Below are 15,531 nucleotides of genomic sequence, written 5' to 3'. Positions count from 1 at the left end.
CCAGTCACAGAAGGACAAATACTGTATGACTCCACTTATACGACGTACCTAAAATAGTTAAATCCATAGAATCAAAGAGTAAAATGTTAGTTGCCAGAGGCTGAGGAAAGGGGAAAAGTGAAATGACTAATCAATAAGCATAAAGTTTCAGTAAAACAATGATGAATACGTTCTAGAGTTCTGCCATACAACATTGTTATTAACTATAGTCAACAAGAATGTGTTTTACAGTTAAAATCTGTTTAGAAGGTAAATCTCAAGTCAGTGTTCTTACCTCAATAAAATAAAAGTTAAAAACCAAAACAAAGAGCAAACAAACAAAAACTCTGGTCTTCTTTAGGATTCAGGCTGTATTATGGTTATTTTAATATATCTTGGACCATTAGAGTCCTCTTTCTCATCTCTTTCTCCCTCTTTCTCTCTCTGTCTCTCAGCCATAAATTTCTATCTATGTGTTAAAATTTTAGAACATAAAATGTTTGCTTTTATCCTCTTCTCTTTCTTTTGTCCACCATTCCCCTACTCCTACTCACCTCTATTCCCTGAGAAAAAAATCACTGTTGAGAGATGCTCTAGAATATGGGGCATCTATTCTTGATTATTCTAACCTCTTCAATCATGAGTTCTTGAAATTGTGGGACCACAGTTTCCTGACACAGTTTACCACTAAAGCAACGATCAGTTCAGTTATTAAATACCAGAATACAGGGATTTAAAGGGGCAAGTTATCTCATCAAAAAATAAAGCTGTCTGGTTAACACATGATTAAGAGGAGTATCTGTTCATTATAGATTCAATCTCATGCTCTTTCCTACCTGCTCCTACCACCTGCTCACAGACAGCCCTCCTTCTTTCTCCTGTTTTTCCCTTGTTCTCCTACTAGTTTTAAAATGTGCTCAAATTAACAAGGACTCAAATGTTAATAATTCCATAATTCAAAAAATATATTTAACTTACTTATTCTACTTAAAGGCATAATACAATTACCAATTTACTAGAACTAATGGGTGATTCTTCCCACAAGCAAGAGACTAGTAATGAAAATGCCTTGATAGAAGAGTTTCTTTGCAAGATACAAACGAACAAGTGTCTTTTTACAGCCACATGCGCAGAATTTCATTCCTCCAAACACACTGAATAATACCATGTAAACCTCGCATGGTGACAAAGTCTAAATGCCAGTTAGTAAGGGGCAGGCCTGGAGTTTAGAGCCAGCCCTTTTTGACCCCAAAGCCCATGGTCTCTTTCAGAGTATGAATCTGCCCAATATCTTCTAAACTCAACTAAATTTGGTTCATAGATGCTTTTGCTCACTGTTAAGTTCCATCACCTAACTCAGTGCCTGGCACTTAGGAAGCTTTCAATATCAATAAAAAGCTATGCAAGAAATGAACGCTTCTGTGCACCTGCATCTCCCCCTGAGGCGGGCACAGTGCCTTTCCATCATGACTGACCCTCCATAATCGGCAGTAGGTTGTGTTTTTGTATTTGGTAAAATACACACAACCAGAGAACACTGCTTTAGACCTGGATTCAACTTTCAACGTTATCTAATCTTATCTCTTATATTTCAGTTTAGGAAACTAGACCACACAGAGAGAAAGTGACCTATCTCAAGGCTCATAACTAATTAATAACCAGAACAAAGTTTGATTCCAGGTTGTTTGACTTCGTTTAGAAAAGGTTTCTTGTGGCTTTGAAGATGACAAAATCATGGGCAATATTTCAACCAAACCATAGTAGCTGAGGTGACAACTCAAAATATTTAACCAATAATTAATTATTGTAGTTATACTTACTTTGAATACATTTGCTTTTTAACTTGTAAACTAGAGTTGTAAATGAATTATGCAAAACTATTACAATATTAGAGAACCTGACTTTGACTATATATTTAATATTACCAGTGAGTTTTACAAATACATTCATATGTTTTTATGATGTTAATTAGCATCCTTTGCTTTCCACTTAAAGAATGTCCACTTAAAGCATTTCTTGTAAGGCAGGTCTAGTGGTGATGGAACAATCTAAGTGTCCATTGGCAGACAGATGAATAAAGAAAATGAGGTATGTATATAACAATAGAATATTATTCAGCCATAAAAAAGGAACCTCTGCCACTTGCAACAACATGGATTAACCTTGAGGGCATTATGCTAAGTGAAATAAGTCAGACAGAGAAAGACAGATACTGTACGATCTCATTTACATGTGGAATCTAAAAAAAAAACAACTCATAGAAAGAACATATTGGTGGTTACCAGCGCAAAGGTGGGGAATGAGGGAAGGTAGGGCAATAGGTAAAGGTGGTCAAAAGGTATAAACTTCTAGAATAAATTCTGGGAATTTAATGTACAGCATAGTGACACTGTATTACATATTTGAAAGTTGCTAAAAGAGTAGGTCTTAAAATTCTCATCACAAGAAAAAACATCACTATTGAGGTGATGGATGTTAACTAAACTTATTGTGATAATTGTTTCACAATATATACATATACCAAATCATTATATTATACACCTTAAACATATACTACATTATATATGTAAATTGTATATCAATAAAACTGGAAAAAATAAATAAAAGGAGTTAAAAATTAGAAAAGTAGAAAAAAAAATTCACCAATCCTATGGCCAAGGCACCAACCAGTCAGAATAAACGCTGGCCTGTGTGTGATTCTGTGATGCTCCTCAGAACAGGAACACCAGCCTCACATTATGTGCGTCTATCATCTGTTCACTTCACATCCTCCTAGACATTTTTTGCTCAGGCTGGTTAGTTCATCTGTCAGTTTTCCAGGATTTATTATCCTCAACTCACTCCTCTTCTCTCCTCTCATTTAATCCAGAGAAAATGCTCTAACTATATGTATGGGAAGAAGAAAGGCATTTTCATATGGCTAAAGAGATGCTGGGCCTGAGGTTGAATCTTGGGGGACCTGCTGCATAAAGAGATGCCAGTGTTTGCCTGAACCAGGCTGAGAGTGATAGTTAAGCTCCTGGAGGACCATGGAAAGTCTAGCAGGCAACCTGAAGTCCATTAGTAGACTCCATCTGTTGCTAAGTACCTCAGCACTGAAGCATCCTAGGAAATGAGCACGTATTGGCTCAAAATGTGGAGATGCAGAAAATGGATTTAAATACCTTCCCTTCCAGGAATGCACCTTCCACTAGGCCAGCAGGCTGTCTGTCCTCATTGGAGACTGCAAGGATGTTTAATATTATGTGACATTAATGTATATTGTTCTCCAAACATACCATATGCAAAATAGCAATAATTCTCCATGAGAAATAAAAGAGCAAAGCTAGAGAGTTAAACAGATTGCTAATGAAATAAAGTTAAACTGATCCGTTTCTGTCTAATTCATTCTGGCTCACTTCTCACAGTTAAGAGTCACAGGTGAGTGGAAGAAACGGAAGCCATTCTCCTGACCCCGACCAAGGGTGGGCTTCAAGAATGAGTCTGGCCATGTGCATGAACAGACCTCGCTGCAGGAGCCGTGCACAGATGGCTACACAACTAAAACATTAAACGTTTCAAACGATCTACAGGGAAATTGCTCCAAGGCCTTTACATCATTAAAGCAGGAAATCTCATCAATCAGGAAAATTAAATAAAACAGCTAATGTTGATTTCTTACCTTGTGGAATAATTCTTTTTTTCAATCCAGACAAAGCTGATTATAGGTTGTAAACTAGGTCGTCTGTAATACATTATGGCAAAAGAGAGCAGAAGAAAGCTGAGGATTAAAGTGTCGTGAGGAAAAAGAGGTGTTCTGCCTAACTGGCTGGAGAGAAATATTCAAAATATTTTGACCACCTGATTGAAGATCATTTTAACACAAATGTGTTAACTTCTGATATGGTTGTCAGGACTGTTTAGGGTCCAGTATGGGGACTTCTCTCACCAAAGTTAGGAGTCAGTTTTCAAATAAAACCCCTTGAAGTCTTCACTGAATAAATGCCTCACTCCTGATGGGTTCTGTTTTTGTTTTGTTTTTACTTAAACACTTATTATATGGGAATATATGCCCAGTCCCAAAGGACTATGACCTCTTTGAGAACCAAGTCCATGTTTTGTTTTTGATAAAAACTGTTTGAGTAGAATGAAAATAAATTGTCTCTCAGAAGAAATGCAACCCTAAACCAAGATGCTGATTAGCTGGAATATCAGAAACACAGAATTTTAGCTTTGGAAGGACTATGAGAAATCATTTGGCCACCTCTTCTTCAAAGTAGGGCTTCTCCTTACAGAGACTTCCTGGACACCTGTACCCTTCCCTTCCCTCTCTTTGGTGGTTTCTGTGCCCAGAATGCAAATGACCCCCTACTGATGCCATTTTTTAAATTGGGGTAAGATACACATAACAAAAACTTTACCATTTTAACAATTTTAGACTGTATGATTCAGTGCTATTAAGTACGTTCACAATGTTGTGCAACCATTACCACTGTCTGGTTCCAGAACTTTTTCATTATCTCATTTGCTTTTAAAGCAAGATTCTTTGTGACTTTCTCTCTCTCCCTCTGTTTAACTGACAGTCACCAAGTATCAGACGATCACTGAAACAGAGAGAGGCAGAGCATGCAACCAGCAAGTGTTTACTACACACCTGTTCTGGATAGCTCTACCATGATATCAAATGGTGTTGGGAATCAGGATCCTGAATTCCAGTTCCAGTTTATTTCCTAACTACCTGTCCTTAACCTCCCTTTACTTGATGGATACAGTGACTCATGTGTGGATAAAGTTAACAATAATGACTCTTTGGGCCTCTTAGGTCCACTGCAAATCTGATTATCTGTGTCAACTCTCTTTGAGAAGCATAAGATATTAGGTAAATTCAAGAGGAAAAGGGTGAAAACAGCTTTGAAAAGTCGAAAATCTTATTTTGTGGTCCTCTAGAGGGAGCCGTATCCAGGAGGCGATTAACAGACACGTATAATATTGACGAGCTAATGAATTATCACTAATGACAAGTCATATCATTAAACGGCTTGTTAGCACCATACTGGAACTGGCTTCAGACTGGTGTCCAAAAGATATATCCAAACCTCTCCAATTTCTGTTCTTTTGTTATTTGATTTAATCCTCCTTTTACCCCTGCAAACATGGCTCACATTTTCAACTACAAAGTTAGGGTCTCATAAGTCTTAACTAAACATCTATCTGTATGAATCAGTGAATGAATGAGTGAGTGAGTAAATGAATAGCTTATTTGCAAGCTGAATGAGTTTGCTACTGAAGCAATGGAACTATTCAGGGTGAACCAAATTTTTCAATAATTTCTATGGAGAGGAGGCATTGGTCCATAAAACTGGAAGACAAGAGGAAACATCATTTCTCTTTTCATTCCACGGTTAGAAATGGAAAACACTAGCTCTTTGTGAAGCTACTCTGTGTGATGCTGAACCATCCCAAGGATTACTTTATCTCCAATCTGCCTGTTTGAGGCAGAAAGGAAAGTTACTTTTATAAAGAACTTCTTGCGCCCTCTGCTGGTCCTATGGAGTACAACACACACCCTGGAAACCTCCGTGTTACTCTTAACGGTATTAACATGGAAATCAAGTGGGGCCTTTGGGATACAGACTTCGTTTGCTTGAGATTAAGTGAAGAGTCTCTTACCAGCTACAACAAAATAATGGTAGAAAACAACACTTAACATGAAAATAATAATAGCTAATGGTAAAAACTGTTCCAAGCACGATTTTAAAGCACTTTACATGCATTTTCCCATTGAGGAGATTTCTCTGTGGCTGGTAATAGACTCTAATCTGGTGTAGGAGCTGGGGTAGGAAAGAAGCCATTGTTCAGTTTCATGACAATAAAAAAACCAGAATGTTTTGTTTGGCACCAGTTTTAGACTATCACCTTCAAAAGAGAGATGTTATTTTATTCTTGAAGTGAAGATTCAGAAATAAATACTTCCTAAAAACCAAGTAGGACACATTCGGCTTAAAAGCCATGGTACAAGTTTAAGTGGTGAACTTATTCGGTTGGGGTTTTGATTTGTTTTACACAGTCAAGGGCAATCCTCTAGATCACCCTTTCAGTTTTAAAAGCCCAAGCTGAGGTTAAAATTGGTGCTTCAATCAAAATTCAGCCAAGTTCTCAAAGCTCACATTGGAAAAGTTCCTAGATGGACCTAAGTAAAGGGAAACATTCTGCTGTTTGTGCTTTGTTTTTCGTCAACTTTGGGTTTTTTTACTCCAAAATACAAAATGCTTTGGCAGGAGCTAGTGGAATCATGTTAATATATTTATGATGCAGAAAAGTTTTATTTTATAAATATTTTGAGTAAAGAATCTGCAATTAAGATGACTGTATGGTGTATGAAAAGATAACAGATTTGGGAACCAAACAGATGTGGTTTTGAAATTTGAAACAGGGGGATAATTATAACATATAGTGCTGTTGAAAGAAATGAAGATAAGTTGCCAACCTGGCATATAGTAGGTATATCAGTAAGGGCCCAATCGTATGGATAAATAGAGAGATGATAGATAGATGCTTGGACAAGGATTTGCCATTAGGCAATGGTGGGGGCTGGTTAAACAGCTCTCTGCGAGGCTGCTGTCCCCATGACTGGTGCTGGAGCTTGAAGCCCATAACGGCAGGCAGGCAGGCAGGAAGAGTAGATAGATGTAAAGCTTTGGAGAATAAGAATAAGCTACTACCCACAAGCAAAAGCTGGAACTAGGAGGACAAACTAAACCCTGTGTTAGTTCCTGTTGGCTCTGGCCTTGGTGGCATGCATGTCCTGCAGAAGCTAGGGCCTCCTGTCATGGAGCTGAACATGCACATCTGGCCCAGGAGTTCAATGAGGAGGAAGGATGAGGAAATGTGAGACTTCAGCCTGTCTCTGCCTCCGGCCAATGAGATAAGCAGGCAGAAAAACACCAATGTGAATGACCATCAGATAGTTGCTACTGCACGTCTTCCCTCCAAATCTCACAAGAGAATCTCTCTTTTGGTCCACCCAAACCAGAAATATGCAAAAAAGGGAATTCTGCAGATGTACTTTAGTCTAGCTAAGTTGACACATTACAAAACCACCACAGTAGAAACCCATTAACGGAAAGCTACGGGCATCTGCGTCATTCACGATGCACCCTCCCTTTTTAAAAAATTAATTATAGGTAACTATTTAGTTATGAGATCCTTTAGTTGTCTCATAATGGGGGAGATAAGACACATTCATGACAAACAATGAAATACATCTTAGCCTAAGATAAGTGGCAAATGCAGGTGGAAATTAGTCTTGAATTCTAATGCTCATTAACTGACAGTACTAGACAGTAGTTCTGGCTTGAGAAAGATTCCGAATCACATTCGTTTGCCAAACTGTCACTGAGTGCCTCCTATATGCGAGGCACTATTCTAAATGCTATGGACGTAACCGTGAACAAAAAAGTCAAAAAGCCCTGCCTTCATTCTAGTGAGAGAGTCATTGAGCCAATGAATAAGCACAACACATAATGTAACAAATATATTTGAGTTTAGCAGTAAGAATGTAGCAATGTCTGGAGTTGGGTGGTATCTCACGGGTATATTGTTCTCTCTGGTGTAGAAGGTCAAGGTCAAGGTGTTGATGCTACCTGAAATGTTCAGGAAAGGCTTGAGATGGGTAAAGTTTGACCATCAAAATCCAATCCATCTGTCAAGTCTCATTTCAAAGTTCTAAGTTTCTTTTCTACTTCAAGTCTCTGCTCTGAGAAATAAATACGGTATTCCTGTGTTGCAGTATGCTGATCAGAATGGTTGAAGGAGAGGATCCATGTAGGACAGGCGTAGGAGATGTGACTGAAAAGGAAGATCAGGGTCAGGTTGAAGAGGACGTGAAGGTAAGGCCTGTTATGTAATAGTTACTTTTCTAAGGTGTGCAGTATAGAAATTTTCCAGAGGCTCAGGAAGCCAGCAGTGATAGGAACCATGCTGGAGTCCAATCCCCCTTCCCTATGTGCAGCTGATTGTGAAGATGAAAATCAATAGGCAATAAAGGTGGTCCTTGTTAAAGCTAAACTGGAGTGACTGGTTTTCCCCTGGATCATTTAGATTCCTGAAATCTGTGAGCCTCATTATGGAAAGAAAAATATTTACACTTAAAATTTTACAATGGTCAAAAATCCAAATAGTACTGGGGAGAAATGCAAGAAAACCAGGTCTTTATGTGGCAATGGAAGGTAATAATGTGGCCCATAAAGAGGGGTTAATGTGCCCAAGCTGCTCTGAGAACAAATTTCATCATTAAAATCAACACTCAAATGCTGGTAAGCCTGGCAGGGGAGGGGTTCTGACTTAAGATGAATTAATTCAGTGTTCTTCAGAGAAAGTCCAGTGGGGTCCTCTTCACCACCAGAAAGCTCTACTCTGAGAAATAAAAGATTTTTTTTCGGCGGGGGTCAGTAAGTACATTAGACCATCTGATGGAGGGGGTTTATATGGGGCAGAGGTAGGAGGTTGGATAGGCTCTTGAAGTCACCATAGAAGGTGTGGATGTTATCTGGGCAGTGTAATATAGGATGCAAAGAACACCGACAAATACAATGTCTCTAATAGCACAAAAGAAAAAGTAAGGCTCAGAATCAATGATCTGCAGGCAAGGTGCTCATTGGTTGGAGTGGGGTAACTTTAGAGAGGGGGAACAGCCAAGTTAGACTAGCCCAGGAAGGAAGGGAAGACTAAACACCTCAAGTACTATAGAAATTTAAAGTCCCAAAGTCCTTTAAGATTGACATTCCAATTTTTGAAAATCAAAGGACCAATGCAAATGTTTTATCAGACAATTTTTACATATTAGATCATATATTTTCAGTTATTATATAATAATCTAATTAATGATTCTACTTAATATTCTCTTGTCAGTCTTTCCCTTTCTGGCCTAGACCTGCTACCTGGCTGCAGGGCATTCAGTTTTCAGCTCTTAGAGCTGTGAATGGTGTCAGCAAGAACTTGGTCTCCTCTCATCCAAACAAACCCACCTCTTTGGAGCCTCTGATTCCTGCAGTGTAGGATCATTCATGTCATAGCTACCTGATCCAATTTATACTGCTGCATTCTAGAATGTATCTGCAATAATATTTATTAAGACTTTCAGAGAAGATAAATCACAATCTCTGACACAGATGTGTATGTAACTTTAGTCCTGGAAGGGATATCTCAATACATTTTCTCATCAATTTGTGGAAGGGAATGTAGAATTAAATAAAACACACAGTACCTAGTGGGAGTCTCCTGACTGATTATTGAGACTACCTGGTGCTTTTGTTTCCTCAGCACCTATTTCCTGTTCTGATATTAGCACCTCAGTTTTCCTTAGAGAACTCACTCTGCACATGAAGCCATTCCTTGGCTTCAGGAATGGACAAAGGTATATAGGTTTCGCCAATTGAAGTGTCACATCCCCCTGGCCACAATGATTGTTTTAAGACAGGCATGTGGCTCAAAGCCACTCCTGTGATGTTTTCCCAAAAGTTCCAAACTGAGGGTCTCTCTTTCCACTGGATTGCTTAAAAGGTTAGATACAAGCTTGGAGCTATTTTGGCCACCTTGCTTGTCTGAAAATAAAGCCAGCACACAGAAAAAAAAAGAAAAAATAGTGAAGAAATAGAAAAAAGTCCACTCTGTGATGATATTGAGTTAGAATTCAAATGAAGTTTGTGAACCAACGAATTTCATTTTTATTTAAGATAGCCTGAATTATTTTAGCTATAAATATCAGATACCTAACTCAACTAATATACATGTAAAGAAAATCTAAGTATAAAGAAAAAAATGCTTTGCAACTGGATTAGAATCTTATGAAAAACAAAGCTCACCTGACATTATCCAATCTCACTTATAAATGAAGATTTGAGCCAAACACAGTTTGCTTAATTGATGTATCGAAAGCCTCTTAATATCTAATATCACGGCCAAAAATTAAACTCACTTATGTGGCAGACAGCTCTTCAAAATCTGCAAATAATAGTAATAACAATAATATTATTATTTCTTATTATTATGACTACATTATTATAATATTATTATGTATTATAATATATATAATATTATATATTACACACTCTATATTCTATAGTAATACATAATATAAAAAATTATATAAATATAATTATACATAATGTATAATAATATATAAATAAATTACTATTATTATTATTTTTTTATTTTGGGTGGATTCCAGCATAGATTCAACCCAAATTATTGGTCATTAACATTGGTTGTAACTGCAAAGCTCAGTAAGATTATGTACTATTTCTAAACATGTGAAAAGTTTCTCAGCATAAAAATGTGCTTTTCATATTTCCTTCAGAGCTTCCTTAAAACCGGAAGGAATTTTATAGCTCTTTTCACAGAAGAATAATACAATCTATGTGTGGTAATTCAAACAATAATGATTAAATTAAGTTACTCCTCATATCAACATCCCACTTATAACCAATGAGCTGCCCAAGACTGTCTTGAAATGCCTTTAATTCCAAAGTACAGTATGAGTGAATTATCACACTTCATAGCCAAAGATAATTACATTCATTTTAAAAAATGAAAGATACTGTCAAATTGAAGGTTCAAAAAATCTAAAGTGTTAAATCTATTTCTTTATGATATATGGGGTATTCAAAATCTAGATAGCACTATGCAATTAAAAATGTTGAGCGGGGATGATCAATTTAATCTTTCTAGATTTAGGAATCAAATGTAATAATAAGTATTATTGGAATTCACTGACATTATTGATATAATAACTATGTACACTATGAATTTAGAATATACCATCCCATCCTGAAGTTGTGAATGCTTTGCACTGCTTTTATCTTTTCTTCAGGTGTTTTAAAACCGCAGACAATCGGGGTACAGTATATGTCTAAAACTGTTACTCCCATCTTTCAGATTAAAAACACAAATTCCACAAATAAAATTTAAATGCAAACAGAAAACAGGGAAATAGTTGGAAAAAAGGTCAAATATCATTGACAACCAAATAATGACAATTTTATGATGCATTAATAAGAAAACCCCAAAGATTCCCATTTTTAAAAGGGACAGAGGAATAAATAGGAAATACAAATTAATAGCAAAAAAATCTGCAAAGTAAAATAACAATGACACGTCACATTTTTTCTATTATGTGAGTCAAGAGAGTAAAAGAGAAAAAAGCACTAGTGTGGTAGGAACTCAAGGACGATTACTGGTGAGATAAGTTTACCAATTTGCCTCTGTCTTACAAAAGTTTCTCACAATTTCTGCTCTGCTGATGGCATTCTGAGCCCCTCCCACCCATGGTGTTATGGCTGAATTATTTTTAGATACCTCTTTTTTTTTACCTGCTATTTTAAGTGGCTTGTGTTGGGTAAATGAAACCATATGTACTAAATCTGCCAACCTCCACCTTAATGAATATATTTATATTTATAAATAATGTGAAGTAGTGAAATAATATGGTATAATATGCAATTTATTTTATGCCATATTACACTACATTTTATTTTAAATACATAAATGTATATTTTAAATATATGCTAAATTTATGCTGTATTATACTATTATAAATAAAATAATGATTATATGTTCTATACATGAAATACCATTATAATTAGCAGTAAAAAAATTTTTTTCCAAATGCAATTTTGTACAGAACAGTGAGGCATAAAATAGGTGTTCTGTTTACAGTGGGAAATGGAGCCCAGAGCCTTACCATCTTGGCTTCCTTCTCACCTCCTCTTCACAGTGTGCACATCTCTCTTGGTGGCTGTTTCCACAATTAAGAGAATAAATAAAATGTGTAGGTATAAAGGGCATTAAGCGATGATAGTCATGGCATGGAAAGCGGAATTTATATCATTCCCAATGTTGCCAGTGCACATAAAATCAATGCTAAATAATGCATACTTGACTGATGGATACTCACAAGTCTTTATAAAAATATTAGTGGAAGCATCAGTGTTTAGCTTCCTCGACTCTGTTAAAGATGGTGGTTCCAGATGCTCTCTATAGGAGGGGCCAAGTTCAGTAATCTGATCCCAAGTTAGCCCTGGGGGTACTTGTTGTAAGATCCGTTTCTGTAGCAATCACACTGTTTCTTAAGTCCTCTTCCTCATGCCCATTTTCTGTGCCCCAGCAGTGATTCTAACTTGGATGATATGGAATTCCATTCAAGAATGTTTTTAATCCATGGGCATATCGACTAAAGTGACCTAAAGTTCTTCAAACCCCAGCTATTCTTAAAACATGTATCTTGGATTGTCTGCCAACTTGGAAATCTCCATGCCCTTTGCTAGTATTTTATTAATTTATGATTAGAAGACCCTATCCGATATGTCCAAATGACCCAATTCTTATAAAATGCAACTATTCAGAAGAGAAAAATGTTGAAGTTAGGACACCTTAAAATAATGGCCCAATAATAATTAATTTTCTTGGTATTTAAGAAAACAAATCCTGATGAACCCTTTAGTATTAATATGAATGCCACTCACTAGCACTTGTATAGAAATTTGACTTGAATTCCACCATAATTAACTAGGCCATTAATTTAAAGTGCAAGAGCAGAAAATAATAAAACAGCAGTTCATGTATAAAAGACATCTCAGTTCTTCATGAAGACAAAAGACTGTCTCATACAATTGCTATTTAATTTGTCTCAGTCACAAACGAAGACAAAATCAGCCTAGATGAATTTGGAATATAACTTTCAGACCACATGGCTCTGCCTTTAGCAAGGTACCATGGACACAGGCATTTTACTTGCTGTATTCAGGAAACATGAGATACCATGAAACTCACTAATTACATTTCTTTTTGTAACTTGATCTAAAATAGGTGTGGCTCCCCAGGGGCTCAGTAGGTAAAGAGAGAAGGTATAGAAGAAAGACATTTACTTATTTAGCAATAAGGCAAATGATAGCACATCTCAGGCCCTATGGCTGCCCTATTTGCCACCTGTGGTGGTGTTCATACTTTCTCAAGGTTTTAACAAACCAGCTACAAGTTCAAAGAACTGGGAAATTTGCTAAGGTGTCTGCAATTTGCTAGTCTGTCCCTCTGCCTTTCAGCAGACCTAAACATACTAGTTTCCTAATAAACTTTAAAATTTTAAAAATATATATTAAATGGAATTTAAAGACTTAGAATTACCAATATCAGAACATTGTTTTCTTCCTCTTTTCCTGAAAATGTCTCCACTACGTCAATAGTGAAGCTGGAGATGCGGTGACCCCTGTTCCCCATTACTCTCCATGCTCTGCACACCCATTGCCAATATTAGATTAGCCATCTGGCTTCTTTTCTGCAAATTCAGCTCATTTTACTAATTTCCTCTGAATCCTTTCCAAACCTTTTGTGATCCTCCATATTTCTGGGACACCGATATGGAATTAATTATGAAGCGCAGGAATATTTTGCAAGCCTAAAATAAAAATTGCTTTATAGTTGTATAGAGCTATGTAATTGTGCTTTATAAGGTTTTTGCTAGCTTTTCCTCTTACACAGGATTTTATTTTTCTGCTCTGCCTTAAAGAATCATCTAGTCTATGGTTAAATCAATACTTCCTGATATGAATATAGCATTTTCAGGTGTGTGTGTGTGTGTGTGTCTACACACACACACACAACAGAAATTGAGACAATGGAGAAGAATATGGAAAAATGCAGTTAGAGTCAATTTTTTTAAAAGCCTAGGGCACCAACTCTAGAGGTCACACATCTGCAGTGACAAAGACGTTTTCATTTCAAAACAGAGAGGTCAAAATAGGCGACAACAGAAAGACAGGCATAGAAGCCAAACAAACAGGAGAGAAAGAAATGAGAGAGACAGAGAGTGATTCAAAAAGGCAAATGAAACAAAGCCTCTGTCATCCAGGAAGCACATTTAGGGGCTCCATTTATCTTTATGTATGTGGAATTTTTTACCAATGAGGTTTCTCAAATAATATAAGTCTCTAGACAAGCTAGTCTGAGATGACTAATATTACGGAGGACAAATCTATCAGTTTAAATACACTGTAGGGAGAAGAGCAGCATTTAATAACTGTTATTTGATGGTAACTTTATGTAGTAGAGAAGAAATACTCCTGCCTTTTCTAAGTGAGAATAAACATGGTTTATTTTGTGACATACATATATTTGTAGCTCCTTAACAGGATTTTATAGTTCAAGGCACAGGGGACATTATGACTTTTTGAAAAACTCTTCTTTTAAAAATGGAGTACCAGGACAATAAGAATCCCACAGAACAGGATAGAGAGTTTAGAACCTGCAGACGTGGGGGATCCATCTCTAGTGTATTCAAAGAACCAAAAGCCTTTAGATTTCTAGATTAGTTGTGAGGCTGCAGAGGCAGTCCCCAGATTTTCAGTGATCCTGAATTCCAACCTATGGCCTTGCCAGCAGACTTTCCCAACAAAGGACCACATCACAGAGTGCAATATAGAACTGGCTGATCTTCAAAGGCTGCATATGTCCTGATACATCTCTGAAGAGTTGGATATATCCATAAACCTCTTTCCTCCAGGAGATGACACTATTTGAACTCCTACTATGCACTGTGTTTTACAGAAGGAACCCCTGTAATCCTCATGGCAACACTACATCATTGCAAAGCACAGGAAATGGAGCCTTGGAGACTTTAAATAGCCTGCCCAGGTCACACACCAACCCAGGTGTTTAACAACCACCATCTGCTCAGGTAGACATTTGATGAAAGATACCTTGATGAAGGATATCCTACCCAAAGCATAATTTCATTACTCCCAGGATGTAGGGGATTCCAGAAGCAGATGTTTAGAGGTTGCAGTTTCTAGCTTTGGCATCATTCATTCATTCATGTAGTTACCAAATATTACTGAGTGCTGTCTACACATCAAGCACTGTGTTAATATTGATTAAAGTCTTGGGGAAGGAGACAACAGAAAGACAGACATAGAGGCCAAAAAAATAGGACAGAAAGAAATGAGAGAGAGAGAGAGAGATTTAAAAAGGTAAATGAAAGAAAGCCTACTGTCACCCAGGAAGGACATTTAGGAGCTTCTAGATATGTCTTCCTAGCAGGTCAGTGCAGAGGTAGGCAGTTCCTAGGTAGTAGTAGTTGAGGGCCCAGAAGAATTTCAGGGCAGTGTGATACAAACAGTTCATTCATAGGTAGGATGTTTATAAGACAAGAATGTCCACTGCAGACCTAGGAGAGTGAGTCCCTCATTTTGAGGACTACAAAATTTTTATATGTGCATATGTATATATATATACATACACGCATACCTACAGAAAAAGATGTTACCACTACAAAAGAGTATAAAGAAAAGAAGTGCAAATAGCTCATTTCTTGAGCTTCTCCAAGCAGCAGCTATGGCAAGGACTTGAGTGTAACTGACTTATGTGGAAGGTGATTGCCGGAAGCCCTCTTAGGGGAGTGTGGAATTGAGACAAGGAAATGCATCCAGTAAGAGCGTCTTAATGAGAATGCTACTGCTGAGAGCAGCTAGACCTTGATTTGCTGGAGATCTCTGAGAGTGAGGATGGTGCCTCAGAGTTGTA

General features: G+C 37.1%; 1 long non-coding RNA gene across 1 annotated transcript in view; it reads right to left on the bottom strand.

The window, feature by feature from the left end:
• Positions 1-3,703, bottom strand: part of LOC125960977 (uncharacterized) — a 53,276-nt gene extending 49,573 nt beyond the window's left edge. Inside the window, exon 1 of the long non-coding RNA XR_007471235.1 lies at positions 3,641-3,703. This is a non-coding gene — a long non-coding RNA (uncharacterized LOC125960977). The remainder of the gene's footprint in view (positions 1-3,640) is intronic.
• Positions 3,704-15,531: the final 11,828 nt, after the last annotated feature.

This window comes from Orcinus orca, chromosome 14 (assembly GCF_937001465.1).
Source record: "Orcinus orca chromosome 14, mOrcOrc1.1, whole genome shotgun sequence".
NCBI classification, from domain to species: domain Eukaryota; kingdom Metazoa; phylum Chordata; class Mammalia; order Artiodactyla; family Delphinidae; genus Orcinus; species Orcinus orca.
Note: the sequence above shows the minus strand (reverse complement) of the source record. Positions and strands in the feature narration are given on the sequence as shown.